The 23,347-nt window shown below is 42.0% G+C and overlaps 1 protein-coding gene and 1 long non-coding RNA gene across 7 annotated transcripts in view; one reads left to right on the forward strand and one right to left on the reverse strand.

Annotated features, from left to right (window-relative positions):
• Positions 1–10,845, reverse strand: part of OSBPL3 (oxysterol binding protein like 3) — an 87,860-nt gene extending 77,015 nt beyond the window's left edge. For 2 of the 4 annotated variants that reach the window (XM_075083057.1, XM_075083055.1), the window contains exon 1: positions 10,621–10,845. The gene's annotated coding sequence lies outside the window, so the exon portion shown is untranslated. The remainder of the gene's footprint in view (positions 1–10,620) is intronic. The other 2 variants (XM_075083058.1, XM_075083056.1) reach the window with 1 other exon arrangement.
• LOC142052657 (uncharacterized) overlaps positions 1–23,347 on the forward strand; it is a 320,817-nt gene that overhangs the window by 226,529 nt on the left and 70,941 nt on the right. The gene's annotated exons all lie outside the window — the stretch shown is intronic.

Consider the following 23,347-nt stretch of genomic DNA (forward strand, 5'->3'; position numbering starts at 1 on the left):
GAGGGGAGGGTGCTCACATATATGAGCTCATTACACATTCACTCCATCACAAATTCGATGAAGGTCTAAAAAGAGAAAAAAAATAGATACCCTCTGACATAAAGTAAGGCATTTCCTACAGACATATAGGGAGGGAAGCATTAAAAAGAAAATCATTGTGCAAGGTGCTGCCAGCATCTAATCTGCTCAGGAAACAAAAAATAGCATCTAAGACACACCCAAGATCACTGTAAGTTTACACAAGGCAGACTGACAGCAAAATATTGTCCCGAAGTGAACACCATGAGCGTACCTAGTCAGCCACACCATAAGATTCTCTGTATCTCTTCAAGTCTAAAGGCAAGTATCCTAGGCTGACCGGGGGAAACCTTAGAGTCTACCCTCTGTGAACAGAGCAAAAAGTTAACCAGTTTACAAAGGCTCAGAGGGAACACTGATACTCTTATAAAGACTGAGAGAAAATGCCAGTTTAAGCCAGGTGTACAAACTGGTCATGGATACATTTAGTCAGAATCCTGGAATAAAGTTTTAGTCAAAGCAGGGAAGTTTTGAAATAATTTGTTAATGGGACAGCCAGGGACAAAGCTCTGACTATTTTAAGATGATGCTTGGTCACTTTACAAAAGGGACCATACAAATGTACTGTCTGCAACAAATACTGAACATTTGTATCCAGGAACTCTCAGCTAATCCTGTGATGTGTCAGTACAGCCACTTTCCAGAGTTCTGGGACTCAGAAACACAGAAACAAGCATTTCTGGATCTTGGTGCAGGGAGGAATTAGCGCGATCAGAACAGTTTTCTTCAATTCCCTTCTTCAACAAAACCAATCCAAGCACAAGTCTAGCCAACCTATGCCTTCTGATTTTTGTTTGCACTCCTACATTCCACAAAACATTCTTGCATGCAAATATTCCAGTGGCATTCACAAACTGGGCAAGTTTCATAAGATCACTCACCTGTATTTACTCAGAACACCCCGTTATTTTCAAGGGCCAAAAGAAACCACAGGGAAATTAAAAAAGCAGCTTGGTCAACAAGAATAAGAAGAGAGAATTAAAGTTATGTACCCCAATATATAAAAATCTGTTTTCCTGCCCTTCGTCCCTAGTTCCTTTACCAAATACCACCCTTCCTCTCAACTCTAAGTGCATTAGGCTAGGCTAATACAGAAGATACAATTTTATTGATAAAGTACTGCACAACAGAGACACAGCCTACACCTGCTGTCTTAAGTAACCCACTGCGAGGCAGATTGAGCTGCAATGCACTTGCAGACTGTTGAGCAATGATAATAACAATGAAAATCCCTCAGGAATTCAAGTTCTGCAAGATGCAAGTGCTGGGAGACAGGCCATAGTGAGAAAGGCTTTATGTCTTCCTCAGTTAGGGGACAAACTTTTTTTTTGTTTAGCACATAAAACTCACTGAACAGCAAAGATGATCCTTTTACAGAAGAGCTCTGCACACTGAAATACTATTTAATAACTTAATTTGAGAAAACCAAAAGCAAACAACTCTCATCCTACACTGAACAGAGGGTGTGTTTATGCTAACCATGCAGTCTAGTCATATTAAAGTAAATAATGCAAGCTCATTTGGAAAGGAACGTTTGGTAGTTCAATGTGAACTACCATTAGGTCTGGATTATCAAGACTGAAATGGCAACCACAGTTAGGAAAATGTGTATGGTTTTCAAATGCTGAGCCACACCTCAGAAACCAAGATTTCCTAAGCTTCTTCAAGTCAGGAAGAAGACACCACCACTGACATGCCCCACAAATATTTCCCAAAGTGAGAACACTCAGTCACTTGATGATACTGAGATACAGCCATTGCTCTACCACTGAATTACTATGAAATTAAGGAAGCCACTTGTTTAAAAGTAAAGGCTGACAATATAGCTAGAAATAAATGGGAAGTTGCATCTTCCCTGCTCAAGTTATCAAACTAATCAACTAAGACTAAAAGCAGATTAAATCCTGCCTGATGAAAACAATGACCTCGTATGCATTTAAAAAAATTCAATGGTGTCCCATTACTTGAAATTTGATCCTTTAAATGTAAGATTATCACCAGTAAGGGATCTTCAGTACACCAGCAACTGCATGCATGTGATATGGCAGGAGAAAGTGACCTTGTATACTTAAGTATACTTGCAATAAAGAAAGAAAAATATTTTACAAGTCACCCTTATCAAATACTACGTTTTGTGAAAGCCTGACAAACAATAAGTCTCATCTGCTGAGGTGACATCCTGGCAATGGCTGTGCTGTTGATTTTCAAGTGGAAGTGGAAGTGTTGATCCTACTGAACTTCAAAGAGTACAGTACAATATAGTATTATACATAGGAAAATAAGCTGTGAAATGAAGTGTGTGTGGAGAGAAGCCTATGATTCAGCTAGCCTGTGGAAAATTCTAATATCTTATCTCCAGATCTGAAATGAAGTTCCATATTTATTCAGTGAATTCAATGAAACGTGACTTCAGCAGTGCATTTTTCTTCTCATTCTAAGAAGTAGGATGTTAAAAAGCTTGTTTCAACAAAACAAACTGGACATCAACTAAAAGGCAGGAACTTTATTTATTCATGGTAACAGTTCCCTACCTCAGTAAGTTCTCCCTTCTCAACAATTTGAGATTATTTAAGTACTGGGAGATATTCAATACATGAGTCTTAGTTTGATAAGGTTATCATAATATTGAGTACTTCTGGTTTTAATGCCTTGCAGATGAAACAGGTGGATTTGAAGGACAGTAACAAATCTGCAAATGAACTCAGTAATATAACTTAAAAAAAAAAAACACAAGAAAGAACGAATGGGTTCTATACTTTGAATTTCAGCAGTTGTGGCAGCAGTGTAAATGCTCTGAATTGTTGCTTCCTAGGAAGGTCACTCAGTAAAAATTACCACTACCATTCAGTTAAGGAAGACAAGAATGAATCATAATACTTTGGCTCAATATTTTGCTCAACACCCAAACTTTATATTTCATTACCGTTTAGATCTTTTTTTAGACGGAAGTTTAAGAATCACATGGCAAAAGCACCCCTCATACCCAGCCCAGGAATCTAAACCTAGCTGGGTGCCCACTCAGCCTAGTAGTGGTACCAATACCACAGTGGCAGGTAAATGAAGGTCCATGATATATCTTAGCTGTCCATCATTTTATTCAGTAAATAGTATTGGTTGATGCTAGTAAGGGTACACCTACTGAATTCACTTCTTGAAAAACAGTAGCTTTCTTGCCAAGCTATGACAAAGTCCTATAGACCAACACCTAAATTGTTTTCCTTCCATTGTTCAACCTTAATCAGAAAACAAACAAGAAATATCAACTCCTCCTCAACATGGTTGTTACTAGAGTTCAGTAACAGGACTATATTTAGCCTAGATTCTCCTCTCTTCATATACAAGTTGCTTAGTATTTGACTTTAGCATCAGCAAATTAGCAAACCCCATTAGTTCTAGTTCTATTTCTAGAAGCCAAATTCTGTCAGACAGACACCACCAACCCTCCACAAGAAGCCTATTCCAACAATGGTTGCATCCTGCTGTATGAGAGGTGACCTGTATGCCAACCACAAGGTTGCTTATTGACTCAGTTAAGGCCCAGGCAAGACTGGAAAAGAACACCAGGGACTCTGACTGGCTTTTCCAGAATCATTTCTAGATGTAACAGAATTTGAAGAGCAGAGTTGCACTACACTAAAATTCAAAATACACTAGGAGAATTATCACAGAATGGTTAATGTTGTAAGGGACCTCTGGAGGTCATCTGGTCTATCTCGCCCTGCTCAAGCAGTGCTACCTGGAGTCGGTTGCCGAGAACCACATCCAGACAGCTCCCTCCCAAGGAGGGAGACTCCAGAGCATCTCCAGGCAACCTGTGCCAGTGCTCAATCACACTCACAGTGAAAAATACTTCCTGATGTTCAGAGAGAACCTCCTGTGTTTCAGTGCCCATTCCCTCGCGTCCTATTCTGTTACATATCTTAACAAGTGACAAAACCATTATCAGAATGTTATCTTTTAAGGAAACTAAACATGGCTGCTCTGAGTGATTCAATTAGCCCTATTTAACAGTAACAGCAAGTAAGATGCAGTTCTGAGAAGTTTCCAGGACATGACAGTGCCAGGGTAGACCACAGAGCTTTATTAATCACTCTTACTGACTAGCAAAAGTTATCTTCAGGTACAGTTTCAATAACACCTTTTGCTTATTATTTTTGTTTCTTTGTTTCATTATCACTTATTTAAAAAGCAAAGACCCGCTATCTTTTAGCAATAATGCTAGGTCCAAATAGCCTGATGCATGCTAGGCCACCTATACCTTTTGAGGTGGTGAAATCATTGCTTAAAAAAAAAAAAAGCAAGGACCAGCAAGGTCTTAGAACATCTACTACCTGAACAGCTGCATAGTTCCCAAGAACTGAGAGGTCACGTGCCACTGAGCTGCACAGACCCAGCTACATCCAATTGCTGGGGAAACCCCACACAATTACCAAATTACAGAGAGGTATCTCTCAGCCAGTACCAGCCTGCCTGCCTTTGGCAAGCAGCAAGGTATCAGGGAGGGAACCTGAGAGAGCCACCACAAACACCTACCACAGTCATCCTAAACTAGCAAAGACTCAGTAGCCCACATCCCTTGGAGTTAACTTCATCAGCTTCCCCAGTATGCAGACAATGATCACCAGCACATCTTCCCCAGTATGCAGACAATGATCACCAGCACATCTTCGGGATCCCCATTGCTGATGATGATTTACAGTTCCTTATTTTGAAGTGCTCAAGCAGTACCACAGAAGATTGACAGACACTCACTGTTTCTTTTTTTTTTTTAAGGTACATGAGACAGTCAGTGGCTGAATCTCATTCATAGCAAAACTTCCCCCTCCTCCTCCCCCCCACATCATAAGTTGCACTTAATTTCAGTTTACACTGTCAAAGGTTTGTCCAGGGCTTCTCTGCAGTTGTATTTGTCACAAGGAAAGGATACAGAAAGAAATGATAGAACCATTCACTCTTCTTCAGACTACAGTATTTTATAAGACCATTAAACAAGCTTCTTTTCTATCAACACAGCTGCAGCCAGCATACTCCCAGGTGCCAGTATGAGCAAGACATGCCCTGCATTGCGTTCAGGGGAGACGCTGCTATTATGCCTCCAAGCCTGGGGCAGCCGCAGAACCCTTTTGACAATAAAACTTACCAAGGCTGGTTTCAAAGCCATCTGTTGCCACTGCAGACAGGACAGCAAAAGTTTTGTAAAAATAAGAATTGTACATTTCACTTGAGGAACTAGGAGTATGAAGAAACTCACTCTATCCCTACTCAAGGCTATTTTTCCAGACACACTGACAAAGCAATTATCTTGGAGAAGAGGGATACATTGGAACAATTTAAAAAAAAAAAACACAAAACATGAATAGTTGACGAGATGGAATAAAATTGTGCCAGAGACCTATATCCTACTCTGCCCATGTGAAAAACTTGAAGGACAGGATTTAACCTTCTGTAACAAGCAGAATTAACAGTGACACAGATGGGCTTGTGCACTGAGAAGGATAAAGTCTCCTGCACATACGGTTCTGCTGGTGATTGACAAACTGTTCAGAAATCATCTCTTCTGTTGTTTCATCTACTCCCCAGGCAGAAAAAAGTAAACAAGTAAGGCAAAGGGAGTATACCCACACAGTTGTTCTTTACTGGAACCATTAAGACCAAGAGCTTAATTAATTTTCACCAGCAACTATATTAAAATGGAACAGACTAAAATCTGAACAGTAACAATGCATACGCTGTGACTAGGAAAAGCCTCCAGAATCACAGGAAAGAGAGAGGTGACCTAAAAGTGACCTAAGTGATTGCCACAACAGATAAGGCATGACACTTATGATAACAGACCATCTGCAGTATCATCATGAGCAGTAAAAACAGAATTAGCAGAAGTTAAGATGAGGGAAGAGTATGAGTACATTCAGCCAGGGAAGCATTTCAGACTTCTCTAAAAACATTCATCAGGGGATACACCAAATGGCCAGAAAGCTCAATGCTTCAGGTTTTTCTAATGGCATCAAGTCAGGTATCATTAAACACAGAACAGTTATAAACACTGATACAAACAAGGATTAGTTTCTCACCTTTACTATTCTGTATTGTTACCATCTTCATTCTAAGAACAGCAGTTAAACACAAGTGCTGCATGACAACTGCAGCACCACATACTACCATGTTTTTGCTGTAACAGGTTTTTTTAGGTTTGAGCTCAACCAACGTGCAGGCAGAATCTGAAGCTATCACTTTAGAAGCTGCTATTACAGAAAGATTAAACAAAAGAAAAATCTCCGTAAATCACAATTTATGCATTGCATTGGAAGGCAGAAGAAAGACTTGTTTGCACAGCCGTGTTAACATAATCACCAAAGAAAATGTCCAGAAGGAAATAATTAAGTGTTGACATGGCAGCAGCTGTGTTTGCCAACCTAAACATGATTCAGCCATCAAAACCCCACACCTTAAAGACTAAAGAGGGAATCTTCAGTTCAAGTACTTGTAATTTAACAACTGGACCTGAAAGTGAGAAATCTAGAAACACAAATATCTACACACCTCTTGGTCAGAGAAGGAATGCAGAGCTTGGCTAATACACTATTCAAGGACTTCAAAGGAAGGATTTTTCAAATTCAAACTGTTACAAAATCGAAAAGCAACACACAGAGACACATGACGAGTCATATCTGCAGCCTTCCTTCTGTGATTTACTAGATGCTATTAGGCAGCCACTGTCTTTAAGTCAGGCTGTCTTACAGCCAGATATACAATTAGTAAGTTTGGAGATCTCTCTTAAGAGCTAGAAACTCATAGCAATTCTCAGTGCACTCTTCAGCTTAGGGCTTAGAGGTCAGTGAAAGTCAGTTCTCAGTCTTATTCCTCCCTCATGTTGCACATAACAGGGATTCCTGTGAAGGAACACAGAAAATATACTGCTCATCAGTACTTATTTTCCACAGAAGAAGATTCAAGAGCCATTCTAGAATAGCCTCCATCCAAAGACTGTGAATCATTAGCAAATAGACATTGCAAAAATTGCTTAGCATCTTCCACTGCTCAAAAGCTGCTCAACTGTATTTCTTTACCTTCATGGTTAGCATCCTGGAGCACCCAGACACTGAAATAGGATTAAGCACTGCTGTGCTTGGTACTACACACTGACACGTGACTTCTACCCTAAGGAGCTTGCACTGAGTCAGAGCTGTTCTGGCACACCAGACAGGCAGGACAGTAGAGGCTGAGCTGCACTGGGCTGAACTGACCAAATGCATTTCTCAGTGTCACCTAGCACTTCTTAGAGTCCTCACTGCTTTTATTAACAAGGCAGGTTCCAGAGTTGTCACTGAATTCATATTTTAAAAATAACTCTATCATTTAACAGTTATCTCAATTGAGACACCTAAACACAGAAAACTTAGAATTTGCACAGGTTTTCCGTTTTCTTACTCCACTGAGGCTGTCTTCAACCTTTTTTTTTTATTTTTAAATGTTTCAGGCAACTTGCAACCATGTACCATGAGTTTCATATAGACAGAACTCCAAAAGCACTACTCAAACACTGTGCTAATTCACATCATAACTTCATATATAATAGAATCTGCTATTTCTGAATATACGTGCTACATGAAAGTCACAAGCAGCTTCAAGAACTTCGCATGAGCAACAAGCTAAAACAGATTGAAAGGAGAAGTTACTGATATTCTGCCTCTTAGGACCAGACCCACAGCTGTGCTTTTCTTAGCTATTATGTTTCCAGCTTCAGCTAGATTATCATATTCATTACCATCAACACCCACATCACTCAGCCTTGCAGGCTGACAGCAAACTTCACTCTAAGGTAATTAGAAATTAACATCGAGGAGACATATTTTATGTTAGCAGAATAAGGACAAGTACCCACAACGGGACAGAATGTTGCATACACAAAACCTTGTCCTTCAGATAAGCAAGAAACTAAATCAATGAAACATGTATTTCCAGACACAGTATTCAAGGGTTTACGTACTTGTACCACAAGTAAGACAGCTGCAGGAAACTAAAAACAATGTCTGTCCCCCAAAGTATACTGCTTGAACACAACCACAAAGGCAGCAGACATGAAAATCCATCATCTCAAAGAGCAGAGCTGGGTGAATTTGGTAACCGAAACACATTAGTCCTGGTCTGGAGAGCTGTTTGTCAGATCTCACAATATCTGCATCCTATTATCCGAAACATGATACAGGAAAAGGCAGTTAGATTCTCCTAGAAGTTTCTTTGGCTACCTTACTAGTAGTGTATCACAGCATCTACCCCCTAGCCTTTACCAGCAAAACTCTGTGTCTTTGACAAGCTAAATCTTAACATACCTGAACTCAACTGAGAAATTTCTTTTGACTTCAGTAAGATCAAAATATGCTGATATAGATACTACGCTGCTTCTGACATATAAAAGTACCCCATGACTGAACAGTCATATACTCATTCTGCTGCCTCATTCATCACTGCAGTTTTTTAAATGCACATTACAGCAAATCAAATTTAAGTCTAAAATATATTAGCAATTTGTATATGAATTGCCTCTTCAATAGGGAGGCTTTTGTCATTTTGTAGCTAAGAGCACTGTTTGTAGCAACTGAAAACTCTGTTTTACAATTGGAAACCATAAGATCCGAGACTGCCAGAATAATGCTCTAATTTCACTCTACTTTCCACACAGCATGTAACAAGACTACAGAACGCAACAAATGAAGGAAAGGCTGTTAGGCTGCAATGCATCTGTTTATAATAGATGTGGTTTGAACTAGACCCAATTCTTTATGGCGACGTACACACAGCTACTAAAACAACCAAATAAGGTTTTGTATAAAATACAGTATACTTGTATTTGCAAAAGTGAATGACCAAGCCACACATGCAGTGTTGCAACAAGCAAACCCCAGAGTCTTAGCATCATTTCCTGTCCTTGGGTGAACATGCTAGTAATTGCAGCACAACCACAACTGTTCCACACACACATGCACACTCATATACAGAGAGCATTTCCAATCCCTAAAACTCCCCTCCCACCTTTCCTGCATGTTAACCCAGATATCATACAAAAGAGAAAACATAAATGTGCCTAACACAGTGTGAGAGGAGGGGGATATCAGGGTAAAGAAAAAGAGAATAAAGAATTGTGTATGCTATTGCTTTGCAAATGGACTAGGAGCCACAGTGGAAAGTGTTTAGATTAATCCATTGGAAGTATAGACTAAGAACTATTAATTAAATGTTTTTTTAAAAAAATCTTTCAATAATAAAAAACAAAGCTTGTGAAAATAAAAACCGTTGTTACCCATGGCTTTGCAGAAAACGTCCATGAAAACACTTGCTTTAAATACCCAAACCTGACTTACAAGCTGTTGAAATTAAGTAGAGTGAAACATTCTGAACTCTATGATTAATCGATGAAAGTCAAGGGATGAAGCAACAACCAACTGTTCCCTGTGTCCCTTCTCGAGAAAGCAGGGAAGGAAGGACACTGTCACCATCATTTGAGGCCTAGGACAAAAATGTAAGGCAGACAAATTACCTTACAACAAAGGAGTAAATTTACTAAACACCCTTTTCTCTAGCCATTCCAGATATCCTCCTAGTGAAAATAAACCAGCGTCAGTAAAGAGTACCTCACTGTCAGTGAACTTTACCAAGTAGTTTTCAAGTAATGGAGTATTTAAATGCTCATATTGCCTAATTTGTCCTCAAATAGAAATTAAATCAACCAGGAAACTGAAGTGGCTGGATTTCATTAACCTATTTTCTTGAAGATGCGGGCAAAAAGGAAATAATAATAATAATGGTGGCATGTTTTATTTTACAGGAGCAATGAGAACCACTGATTTAGAAGAGAGCGGCAGCTTTGCAAACATGCCCAAGACTTCTGAAGTTACACTGAAGAGCCAGCCGGCTGCCGGCTCGGTTCCCCAGAGCACACAGCAAGCGGGAGGCCCCGTCCTTGCCCGCTCCCTCCCGGGAAGGCCACCCCTCCGCCCGGGGGGTTCCCTTTGGGAAGCCACTGCCCGGTGTATCCCAGCTAACCCGCAATTCGCTCCCTCTCGGTGCCGCAGGGAGCGGAACGAGAGTTAAATAAAGGACGAGCAGCCCTCAGCAGCACTCTCCCGAGGGAGGGAGAGGTGTTTGAGTCGGCGGCCATGCCGAGGTTACAGCGGCTCGGCCGGGGGACACCGAGGGCCGCAGGAGGTGACCGAGGCGGGGCAGGCGGGAGGCTCGGGGGCTGAGGCGCTTCACCGGCAGCCGCCGCCCGCCCCCGGGCTCTCGCTGCGAGCCGAGCGAGGAAGACGCTTTTTGTGTGGTAAAAAGCCACTTTTCTCGCGTGCCGAGTTCGCCGCTGCCCCCCGCCCCCCTCCCCACGGACCCCCGGCACGCCGCGGCACTTCAGCCAGGGGAGCCGCAATCGCAGCCCTCCCGGCCACCTGGGGGTTACGCCCCGCCACGCCGCGCCCCTCGACCCCACGGCGCGGCGGGGAAGCGCACCCCGCGGCCGCCAGCCCCGCCCGGACATCCACCTGAGCTCCTCACCTACAGACGGCCGAGCTACCGCCTGCCGGTCACACCCGCCATGGCCCCCGGCCAGCGGCGCCCCGCAGCCAGCAGGAGGGAGCAAAGAAGAAGGAGCCGGGCGGGAGCGACAACCGCAACCATAAAGAGCCGGTCCCAGCGTGGGCGCGCAGAGCAGCACCTCTGCTTGCCTCAGCTTCTGTGGAACGGCCACGAGCGGGATGGGGGGGCGGTACCGCCGCGCTCGATTGGCAGCCGCCTCGGCCAACGGGAAGCGCGCATTCGCTTGCCCCGCCCCGCAGTAAGGAGGTGTTATTCCTACCCGCTCTCCTCAGCCGTTGGGGTGGGGGAAGTGGGTGTTTCCATGACGTCAAGGGTGGCGTCCGGCGGACAGGTGGGGAGCGGTCTCTGAGGGGGCGTGGGGGCGGCAGCTCCGGCCTGAAGCGGGCGCTGAGTCGGCCTTAAGCAGCCGGGATAGGACAGGACGGGGCAGGGCAGGGCGCGGTGCTGGTCCCCGCTGGCCATGCGGGAACCCTGATGGCTGTCCCGGCTGCCCCGTCACGGGGCTTCCCGCGCCCTCGGGGCGGTGCGCCGGCGCCGACGGGGAGAGCTTGTCGGGGGGGCGCCGCTCCCACCACGGCCTGTGGGGATCAGCGGCCGGGGAGCCCGCGGCCTCGGGAAGGGTTCCTCCGGTGGGGGAGAAACCCCCCTGCCCCGCCGTCCTAAGATTAGCGTGTTCCTCTGAGTCTTATTTAAAAAGAAACAACTTGAGTGACTAATTAGATCCAAGCCGTTAGAAGTGCCCTGGATTGCTTCCATGAACCCTTTAACCTGTGCTCTAAATCCTTCCAAAATTATTACTGCTTGTGAGGATGTAGATGGGATGTGACCTGGCACACAAGTCATAGCTTTTATCAAGAAAGTGTGATTTAATCCACGCTTCGGAGAAGGGGAGGGGAGGGGAGCGGGAAGAACCACACTGATTTCCCTTCTCAGCCTCATGTGCCCAAAACTGATCAGCTGCTTTTCAATTCCATTCAGAACTCAGTGCTTTTCTTGACTGGAGTGATTATAGGAACCAGAAAACCTTTTCTTCATTTATACGATTTCTACTGTAATAGAAAAGAGCAAAAGCATTTGGAAAAGCAACCTTAAGTGACATCACAAAAGGTAGGGGGGTTGTTCATGGATGGGAACTTGTGGTAGCATAACTCGGGAGTAGAATAGTACCTTGTGTTTTGAATGAAATCTTATTTCTTATAAGGGCACAAGAGACACTACAGTGTATCGGATTTATTAAGAACAGTGTCTGGCAGAGGGTTCCCAAACCATAGACACCAAAGCAACCCAAACACCTTGAATGCCATTTTCAGAGCTGGTCTAGATGCCACCACAGCAGAGTGGGCTTCAGTTGCCTCTGCTGCTGACTGTAGGCATACAGCCTTAAGGAGATGCTGCCTACATGATGAAAACTCAAGCAAGGATGTTTTGGTCAGCATCAAGCAATGAAGTCAATCAAAAGCAATAGAAGCAATTTTAGTTTTGATTACATTGTTTAATGTAGCATCAAGTTGCTGTTGTGTGGGAATTCAGGTACTGCCAGAGGGTATTTATCAGCTTGCAAACAACTGGAATTCAAAAATAGCACAGAGCAATTCCTTAGGTTTCAGGTTTTATAGAATTTTGTTTTTATAAATACAAGGTTTAGGAAAAAATCAGCACTGTCCTTTCAAAGAGAACAACTGTTGAACTAATGGCACCAAATAGCCTGCAGCAGCTAATCAGCTAAGGAAAAATTAGGCAGCTGGAATATGTTGATGGTATGCCTTTCCAGTGGTCACATGATGTAATAACATACTGTTAGGCCTGTTCCAGCTCCCACTGAAACCAAACTTGGACCACCTCTTGATTTAGAAAGGAACCAGGTGGTTCCCAGAGGATGTACAGTCTCCTCAAGGCCCTGCAACAATAAGGAAATGAACAAAGCAAAAATAAAATTCTCTTCCAGTCCAAAATCTTCATTTGAGTCCTGCTGTATAGACATTGTGCTATTGGAGGTTCCTGAAGCATTTAGGACATTTACTGTTCCTGTGTTCATCACAGCAAAAAACACAGATTAAGCCCATCTCTGGGCTGTATTAAATGATTTCACTGGAGTTACATCAGGAAGGAGTTTGATCTTTCTATGGATTTAGGGCTTTGTTTCGTTTCCTTTTGTTCTGCCCTCTGTTGAACAGAAACAATGAAAAAATATTGGACTGCTCTCTTTTCCTGTGCTAAAAAAAAGGTTTAGAAATAAATTAATAGAGAGCCCTTTGAGAATAAGATTATTCTAACCGAAACCGTTAGAAAGTCAACACACGGAGAAATAGTGACAGTCTGTTAACCGAGATGGCAAAATACAAGATGGTTGTATACATCAGGGGAAATGTATAGGCAGAAAGCCTCTGTCTGAATATAGATTGCTGTTTTTTCTTCTTAAGAGATCCATTGACACAAAGCCATCCAGTTTATAATAGTAAAAGGATGGTGGTTAGGGTGTTCCTGAGCACCATGCACTTAACCTTTGATTTATCCTTGCTCTTTGGTTTTTCTGTTCTGATTGATGGAGCCTCATGACATTGTAATCTTTCCAGAGCTATTACGAAGAGGAACTCCATTCTGCATAATCCAAAAGGTTGGGTTTTTTTTAAATTCAATTTCCCTTTGATCTAATATAATTCAGAATTAAATTACGTGGCCTGAATTAAAACTCTACCACAGTGTCCATTTAGCTTGCCCTTTCCTGTGGTTTTGTGAAGACAGTTCACAATAATATTTCTAGTGGTGCAATGAAAGGGATTGTCTTTTGATTTCCAGCCTTTTTTTTGTTTTTAATTATTAGGTTAAGATAATTACATCTCTGTTGAACTCAAAGACATACAATGATGTTTCATGTCTAAGCAGTCTTAGTCTCGTGTGAGCGAACAAGCTTCCAAATTGTCTATACGGACCAGGGAGAGAAAATTCATCATGAGATACACGTTATGTTCTGTGGTTTGAGCTGAACAACTAAGACAAATGAGATGAAGAGCTTCTACGTTTACAGCAGAGGAATATATTTAGCAGTATCCTTGTGGCCAAGAAGGTGTGAGCAGCAGCAGAGTTGTGTACATAGCAAACTTATTGGATTAATCCATCTTTCTGTTCTGATGACTATGCGCATACATCTTCAGTCCTGAGCAGGAGTTATCTGTCTTGAAATTCAGCAACATCTTTCCTTGTGCACCAAAATAAATCTGTCCTTGGTAGCTTTCCTCTTTCCACCAGCCCTCCCCATCGTGTCATTTCTGTCCATATGCCAGTACCTTTTATTTTATTCTCAGTCACTGCTGAGGAGCCTTCTATTGCATTAACAATGCTTTGGCAAATGTTGCTATTGTCCTGTTATGTCTCCAGGCTGGTATTATGGAGGCTACTGGCACTATCTTTCATGTGTCATTCTTGCTGGTATTTCTAAACACTTGCCTATTTCCCTAATCTGCCCAGGCCTCTTTTCAGTGGGTCTTCTTCCATGGTTTGTTTGGCTTCCCACCTAGAATTAGGCTTGTTAAATTCCCTTTGGAGCCATTTTGAATATCTCTGAAGAACCAAGTTTATCTCCAAAGTGCTTGATGCTGTAACGCCCATGTGAAAGCATCTCATATGTGTTGCAAAATTCATTAATTGTTGCAAATACTTTTAGCAGTCTCAATTCTGCCCTTCATTTGTGTGTTGATCAGAGCTCTACAGCTGTGGGGGAAAGCAGATCTGCTGTCACAGCAACCTTTACTCTTCTTCTCCTTACAAAACTGTTTAACAGGGTGTAAATTACTCATTCAGATGAGGGCAGAGAGAGCAGGAAGTCTTACAGTCTTTCCATGTTGGCAAAGCAAATGTGTGGCCAGAAGTTAGTCAAAATGGGAAGGAGAAAAACTGAAAAGGAATGAATATCCACCAGCTTGGCACTCAGCAAGGAATTATCCCTGTGGAGCGTACCACAGTGAAGAAAGTAAGCAGACATCCATTTCCCCATACACAAATTGCTCTTCAGGAGAGTCCCTATGCCACATAGTCAAAAGTAGTTCGCTCTGGCCCAAGACTTACAAAGCTGGAGTAGGATGAACCAGGTAGCAAACGTTAATAAGATACACAGATTTACTGTGACTGCCATGACCATGCATAGTGTATCCCTGGCGGGTAACATGACACGACAGCTTTACAGCTTCTTTCCATAGCCCTCCTGATCCATCCCAGAAGGTGCCAGTTCACACCAAAAAAATAGAGAACACATGCAACATAAGTTCTTTTAAAAAAAAAAAAACCAAAAAGCCAAAAATGCAGACTCTGGAGAACCCTGTCTTTTGTATGTGTATGTGCAGCACCTGCCGCAGTAGTATCTGTGGACTTGGAAACAGCCAAATTCCAAATAGTAACATTCATCACTGGTACTAAAAGTACTTTTTTTGCTGTTGATTTGACTTGCATTTGACTTGCATTTGTTTGTTCCATTTAGCTCCAGGGAAACTGGGAGGGCCCAGCTGTATTGGGTCTAGCTCCCAGGCTTACTGCACTTGAGGGCCAACTTGTGAATGTCAAGTGGTCACCATGTGGTGAGTAAGCAAATCCGACATCCAGACCGCTGGAGAAACAGGAAGTTAAGAATCACTGAGCTTCTGCTTCACGCAGATGAGGACATGCTTCAAGCGATAACTTTAATACTGACTTGGAAATGAGAGGCAACTCCAAGGTTTTAAAGAGAAAATTATTCTTATTTTTAAATTATTTTTCCTTTGAGAAGAAAAGCTAAACAAAGTGGCAATTGAAGATTCTGGATTTGTCAGTCTTGTGCTGGTTTCATACACACCAGACGCTGTTTTATAACATTTATTCTCCTCCCCCTCATTGGTGACTAACACTCATTCTTCCAAGTATTCTGGGACTTAAGTATTTATCTAAAATGCAGTCAGATGGAAAAAAATAGTCCTATTTTTTCCATATTACTAGAGACAGAAAATATCAGAGTACATGGAAGTTTACTGTATGCAGAAAACAAGTTTACAAAGATGTGATACAGGTCTCTGCAGAATCTGGCATCTAGATGCTGTTCAACTGACAGAGGGCAATACAGTTACTAGGAAACAGTGTAATTCAGTGCACTGTGGGCCCAATTATCCTTCCCTACTGATGGAAGCCTGGTTATTCAGATTGCTGGTGAGGGGTTCTCTCTGGAGTAGGAAAGACAGAAACCTCCTGTGAGGCACAAAGGATTACTTAAGATATTAAGTATCTTAAAAGATACTCCACACCCACAAGTCTTTTGCCTTTCTAAAGTCTTATGTAGTTGCAGATGGAAGACTTAATATATTTTCCGTTGCCAACAAATGTTTACTGACTTTACTGGGCTCTGGGTGAGGCCCAGGTGTACTTCTTGTGTTATCCTTTCTGCATAACTATCACATGCAGAATGGAGCACTTCAAGTCCAGAAGTTAGGACCCTGCTCTCCTTTCCTCAGAGGAACTGCACACAGATTCTTTACCCTTTGAAGACTGTCGTATTTTCTGCAGTAAGAATAGGATCCAGATTTCTCTTATTAAGTCTAGCTGTGCTATTCTTTTCCTTTGAATACACACAATAGGAAAAAATGTGGAAACATTAATGCACAAAAACTGTTGACATCAAGTTATTTCATTCTTTCAGGACCATGAAAGCAAAAGGTAAGATAAGGCACTGAATTTATATCTGGAAGGCAATTTCTGGAAGGGATAGATGCCTTTGCATTTCACTTCAAAGTAAAAATAAATTATGTTGTTCAAACCTTGTAAATTGTACCTACAGGGTACATTTCCTGCTAGCATGGGCAAAGCTTTCCATTGTGCGAACTCCTTAAAGTTGCTAGTTCTTCATCTGAGTGTATGTGATACTCAGCGAGGGTCAATAATGGCATCAACAGGCAAGACCACGACAACGTGTGCAAGTCCAGCTACAGACGTTAAACTTGTTAGCAAACAGCTACTCCTGACTGTCCTCAGAATGAAAGAGCAGAGAATAACTCCTCACACTGACTTGGAAGTTAGGCTTCTGGCCTCCAGCCAAAGAGCTGTTCCAGAGCCTTCCTGCTCCAGTGATCAGACAGCTTCCCAGTTCTCAGACTAGCCATAGTTACAGCCAGTTTATGCCTATTGATACTTTGCTCCCCGGACCTGCACCTCAGCAGAAAGTTAATGTACCAGACCTATTCACTGCCACAGGTCCTAGATATATGTATACTTGAAACTCTTACTTAGGTAGGAGTTTCACTAGAAGCGAATAGAAAGCATGCCTGTTGCTGCTGTGAATTAACTGTTCATTTGGCATCTGGAGATTTCCAACAGGAAAACTGTTCAGTCTGGCTGCTATGTCACAGTCGGGAAAAGCTAAGGTAGGTGGGTTCAGTTCTGCTGACGTACAGTAGTGGCCGCTCCTCTTTCTGTACCGTAGCCATTTGTGTCATGGCCTGAATTTTAAAACAGTTCAGAAGCATACTAGTGTGGCTTATTTCCCATTTTCAACGCTGCCAGCAGACCTTATTTGGCAGGAAAATACATCTTCCCAGACATTGTAACCCTGACTCCACAGAAAACAAGTCAGTAAGTCCAGACAGATTTGCCTCTTTTTTTTTTTTTTTTTTTTCCCTCCCCCCAGAGGCTAGCAATGGTTCCAGGCAGAGGGGGCATCCAGGAAATGAGAGCTTCACCTTTATTCGAAGTAGCGTTACAGTTCCAGGCAGCTCCATCAGACCAGATATAGAGCTGTTGAAATCAATGGAAAAATCATCCTTCAAGTTCAATGAACTTTGGGTCAGATGCCTCACCTAATGGATCAAAATGTTGAGTGGCTGGCATTTTCCTTGCATCTCACGACATTGGTGAGAATCCAGGCAGCTGTTGGGAGGACGACCTCCTCACCCCACTATCGCCCCATCATAATCGAGGCAAGACAGGCTACCCAGTCTATTGCTCAATGCATCCTTTCATCTGTGCTGTTTTTCTAATGGTTTGCTGCTGAGGAATGGGTCTCTGTGGTTAAGAAAGTTTTGACAATGATAAAGCAATGAAAGCCTTCAATTGAACACAAAGGTGATTGCTGAGAAAGAGAAGAACAAAAGTATTTATGGCATTAGGACTGCAGTCTGACATGACTGACTGACAAAGTAAAATAGAGGAAAAACAAACCTGCCACACAGCCTGCCTTGGGCAAACACAAATAGAGAGGTCACTAGCAAAAGGCATGAAGGGAAACTTACTCACCTGCAGCCCAGGTATAGCCAGTTCATCACAGGCACCTCAATCCAGTCAGTGCTAACCAGGCAAGTAGTCACTTGGCACAAATTCAACTAACAGTGCCCTCAGCTGTGACAGAGATGTGCAGCTGCCTTTCCACTTTCCTGTCTCCAGAAGAGGTGTGGAAAGGGGATATCACCACAAGGTTTTAAAGCCATCCACTTTTAAAATCTCCTTTTGCATACAAATAGACATGGATTTACCAGCTGTTAAATTTTTTTATTTTAATAAGCTGCTATTTTTAAATTGAATTAAAAAAAAAACTGTTGAAAAGTTAAGCAAATACCATAGCAAAAGTGTTGAGGTCATTGGTCTGTACACATTTGTAGGAACCAAGAGCGAACAAGAGTATTTTAAAGCCTTTAAAATGGGAAAGTCCTTCATTCATAACTGAAGAAGAAAAATATTCAGCAGAGACACAGAGCTGTTTATGTGCATTCATTATCACACTAGTTAATATAATGGAATGGCAGGAAATAATAACCTGTGGGGAATTCAGGGTTTTATCTTGGTTTTTAGAAGTAATAAAGGTAAAAGACTCCTGGAGACATGTTTGAAAAGATGAAATTAAATCACATTACATAACTGGGAGCAGGTGATATAAGAATGTCTAGTGAGAACTAAAATAAGAAGCAGCTGAATTCAGGAAAACCCATCCCACAAAATCAAAAACACACTTTGAATGAAATGGGCTGTTTATCTGACCTCAAAAAGCTAAGGCAATGTGTTATGGCAAACATTTACTTTGCAAGGAGGAGAAAATTAAAAACCTAGTATTTGCTCTTTAAAGTGGAACTCATCTTGATTTTAGGAATCATATAGGTTACAGAGTTTTAGCTCAGTGCTGAGGTAAAGAATTAAAGGTGGATTTCTGAGGCAGCTGGGATACTATTATAGGCTGGCAGCAAACAGTCATAACAATAGGGGGAGAAAAGCAAGCAAATATGCCTCCCATACACTGGCTTTGATAAGCCAAAATAAAGTCACTTACTAATAGTGACTTACTAATAGGGAAAAGCATTTATTTTCTAAGATGTAAACATTATTTCAATATTAAAATAGTGGCTTATGAGGGATGAGGGGATGCAATTAATTCACAGCCTTGAAACACTGTCAATAACATCTTTTTTGAAGAGGCTGTAAAGGAACTTGAGAATCAGAGGTGAAAGGTAAAGTTCTGTAATGAATTAACAACTAGCTGAGAGAGAGACTACGAAGAGCTAGAATAAATTACTACCTCTTAAAATGGAAAAAGGTTAATAGCAGGATGCCCCAAGGACCCCAGCTGGAGCCAGTATTCTGTATATTATTCAGAGTCTGGGAGAATGAATGGTCTGGTAGCAAAATTTGCTTGTGATACAGATTATTTGGGTTTGGCACTGTTTGGGAGGATTATGAAAAATACCAGATGGATCTAATAAAGCTACTGTAAACGTTTGGAAGCAATATAAATGTAAAAGAAATGGCAACAGAGAAAGTTCAATATAAGGCTTGTTGGAAGGAAAGTAGACTTGTATGCAGTGGGCTCTGAATGAACTGTAACCTCCAAGGACAGCTCTAAGCAAAACTAGCAAGACAACCATTAAAAACCACCAGTGTGACTGTTGTTGTCTCAAGGCTGTTTGCAAATATGAACTGACTTTGCCAAATAGTTTCAGCAAGAAAAAAAACATAGATGTTTGAGGGCCAGATTCAAAAAAGTGAAGTAGTAGCTGGAGCACTTGGCAAAGATGTGGGAGAACCAGGTTCCCCTTCCTCCCCTGTGAGGGAGGTGCACATGTTATGGGGGAATGCCAGAGCTACCACAGCACAAGTTGTGCCAAAGGGCGTGTGTTGAGGGTTTTCATTAACTCAGAGGAAAAAAAAAGAGAATGAATCCCTGACTTTGGCAGTGGTTAAACTATTCCCAAGAAGGTGCAGTGCTTTAATGCCTCTACCTTTTCCTTTAACACCAAAAAACCACTTGATTCCTTTCCACTGTCCCAAAAAATCCTTTAAACAAGTGGTTAGGACTCCCATATCATGCATAAGTACTTACTGAAGAAGGAGGAACAGTAATGTTGGAGGATTAGAGTATATTGTCTTCTACTTTTCTTCTGAGCAAAGCCTTTCTCTGAGGGTGAACGGAATACTTGTGTCAGATGAACCAGTGTTTTTTCAGGGTTTTATTTGGTGAGAAGATAGACTTCAGTCTTGATTTTAACCAGTTTTTGTTTAAATTGTCCAGTTTAGCTGTCAAATCAACCTGTGGTGCTCAAGATGCAAGCACATGTTGACAGCTCATCCAAGACGTCTGCCGAGTGCTCAGCAGATGTCAAAAAGTGAGTAAAGTACTAACTGTTGTAAGAAGAAAATGAAAGGTAATAAACAAAACAGTATGATACTATGCAGTGTTCTTCTGATCTTTACTTTGTCAGTTAACAAAAGGCTGCTACAGAGAACATTTGAAACTTAAAGGCATTTTTAAAAGACATCCCACATTGCTTTCTTATGCAGCTTTTCTTATTCCGACTCCCTCATTTTATCTACCCCTTTTCTCCTTCATTCCTTCACCAGACTCACATGTACTGTAAGTGCAGATCCAAACATTCCCTCTACTATTTTCCCTCTGTTTTCACATCTCACCTCCTCTGGTGGCCATCCCATCACTTCTGTTTGTATTTGAGATTGGGATTAACTTCAGTTTGAAAAGCACCTTGATTAGCAGGTGCATGCTAAAAATCTGTATGCTTTCAATTCTTGAAATCTCATACTTAAAAGAAATGATCCAGATATAACCAGCTGACACTTTCACAAATCATGACTGTCATCATAAAAGTTCCCCAGTGTCAATGTGAGGTGTATATTCATTATTCACTCCCAAAAAGAATAAAAGGAAGCAAAGAGACACAGACAATGTGTGGGGGAAAAGTGGAGCGTGCTGCTTGGGCTTCTGTGTTCTCAAAGTAGCTCAGGGAGGAGGTGCCCTGAAAGGTGGCTGTCATTTTTATCCAGCACATGTAGGCTGAATGGCAATGACATCTTCAAACTGCCAGCTGAAAAGATCTGAGTCATTCAGGTGAGATTGCTGAATATAAATGGAAAAAAAAATCAGAGTAAGAAACTCCAGAGGGAAAGAGAAGACAGTATTTCATGGGTAGCAGAACTAATGAAGTTTGATCTCCTGCAGCTTTGTTTCTCTATATGTTTCCTACAAAGCTCCACTCAAAAACCCCAGTTTTCCCCTCATCTTTTCCAGTTTACCTACATATCCGTAAACTCCCCTACAATAGTCTCATCTCACTCCAGGTCCTCTAATTACCAGACAGGGAAGAGGCCAGATGTGCAGTAGCTGAATTAGAGCTCTGCACCTGGTCAATTAGTGCAGACTAACGGGCCAGCCTGTTCTTACCCAGATGGCTGAGTTTTTTCTCCTTTCCCTGCATCGTGAAGGAAATAATAGGCTTTTTCTATCTAACCACAGATTTTTACATGATTTGCCAAAACTGTCTGAAATCAGTCTGCAGGTTCATAGTTATTAGAACTAAATTGATATATGGGTGAAAAAACTTGGCTGAGTAGGCATTGTTTCCTTAAGAAAACAGATTAAAATAGTTTTCCATTGTGAATGTCCAATACTCTGGGAGCTTTTTTCACAATGAATAGACTTAAATAATTTTCAGCCATTTTAAAAGAAGTAAAGACTAGCTATCTGATCCAGCTGAAATAACTTTGTAAATGGAAAATATCTCCTAGAAATACAAAAGAAGAAAAAGGCAAAAATGCTGGGTTTAAGCACTGTAAGTACAGAGCAGACTTCTGGTAAAATACTGCCATCCTAGCCACCAGATCCAGTCATTCTTCTCTTTTTTAGCTTGTATGAAATACAGGCAAGTGGCTTTTAGTTTATATTAACCCATCCAAACCCCCCAGAATTAGTCTCCTCCTGGTTAGCTGGGGGAGAATTAACCAGGTGGCATGGTAACTGTGTTCTCAGTGCAGCCAGCCACACGGGCTCCATGTGAGCCAGGTTGAATCTGGAAGCCATATACCCGTGTTCTCATGGGGATGTGCCCTAGGACTTGCTGGGTTGAGCTCATGCTAGATTGGAGAGCCTTGTGCTGCAGAGTTGCCTACAATTAAATCAGTTTGTATGTGCTGATGCCAAGTTTTACCAGTGTTTTGTATTAACTTTGTTATTGTCTTGTCTAGCTTATCCTAACACCTCCCTCACAACTAACTTGGCAGGACTTTGCTCCTGAATCTGCCTCTGCAAACTGAGGGTGGCCTTTGTGGACTCTGCCAGGGAAGATTGAAGTGACCAAGTTATTCACAACTAGTTTCTTTCTTCCAGAAGAGCCCAGGTAGGATTCAGGAGTGTTTCTTCAGCCAGATATATTTTAAAATCTAGTTGTCCTCAACCATTCACCCCAAGCCCTTTAATCCCAGTTCCAGCTAATGCAGTGTGTGAAGAATGTGGAAAGCTTCTGTCCTGCCTGCCCTAGGTGAAAAAATGGCTTAAACTGTGAAAGCAAACCGGGGACAGAGAGTTGGGTGTATGTGTGTAGGGTGAATGTCTGAAGCTGAACTTCTGAATTGTCAAGCAGAAGCCTGCTACTTACTTACTGCAACTAGTATGGGCTGGTAATAAATTTTGGTAACACCTGGACTAAACAGAAATGGCACATCCCAAATTCTGCAATTAATGGAGAGACATGAGACAGAACTACCAGTTATGAGGCTGATCATGTGCATTGTGCTTCTGCATACTGGCTGTTCAGACTGGGAAAAAGGGGTCCGAGAATTCTGGAAAGAAGAGCTGATGATAAAATGAAGGCTTCCTGAAATAAAAAGAAGGTGGCCTGGAAACAGGAGGGTGAAGATCTTGACTGGAGGAAAGGTCTAGAAAGTAGGGGAAGATCCTAGAGACTAGAGGGCTGTGTGTAGGTGAATGCCAGGGGATGGCCTTCCTGGATGGACAGTGATGTCCCTGCTGGGAAGGGAAGTTAAGACCAAGTGGACATTACACTGGGGTGGTGGCAGGAGTGAGTGAGTGTGTGAAATAAGAGGGGTAAAAGTTCTGATCCTGTCCATTGTTAAGTAACCCCCAGTTCCCAGGTCCACTGTGGGTTGTCATTTGCTCTGTCTCATCCATGACACTGCTCTTTTTTAAGTAGCCAGCATTTCCTGGGCTAGAGGCGGTATTGACTCATGTGACTTGTGTACATTTCTTTGCTGTTGTGATACAAAAGATTAAAAAGAACATTGTCATATAATTACTGTTTTCCTCCAAAGATTTCTCAGCTGTTACAGAAGCACTCCAAAGCACACCTTTTAATGGGAGAGGAACAATGACACATTTAACCTTGAATGTAGGCACCTGAACCAGAGTAATGTGGCATAAAAGGTAAACACCGGTCTAGTTCAA

Source organism: Phalacrocorax aristotelis, chromosome 2 (assembly GCF_949628215.1).
Source record: "Phalacrocorax aristotelis chromosome 2, bGulAri2.1, whole genome shotgun sequence".
NCBI lineage: Eukaryota > Metazoa > Chordata > Aves > Suliformes > Phalacrocoracidae > Phalacrocorax > Phalacrocorax aristotelis.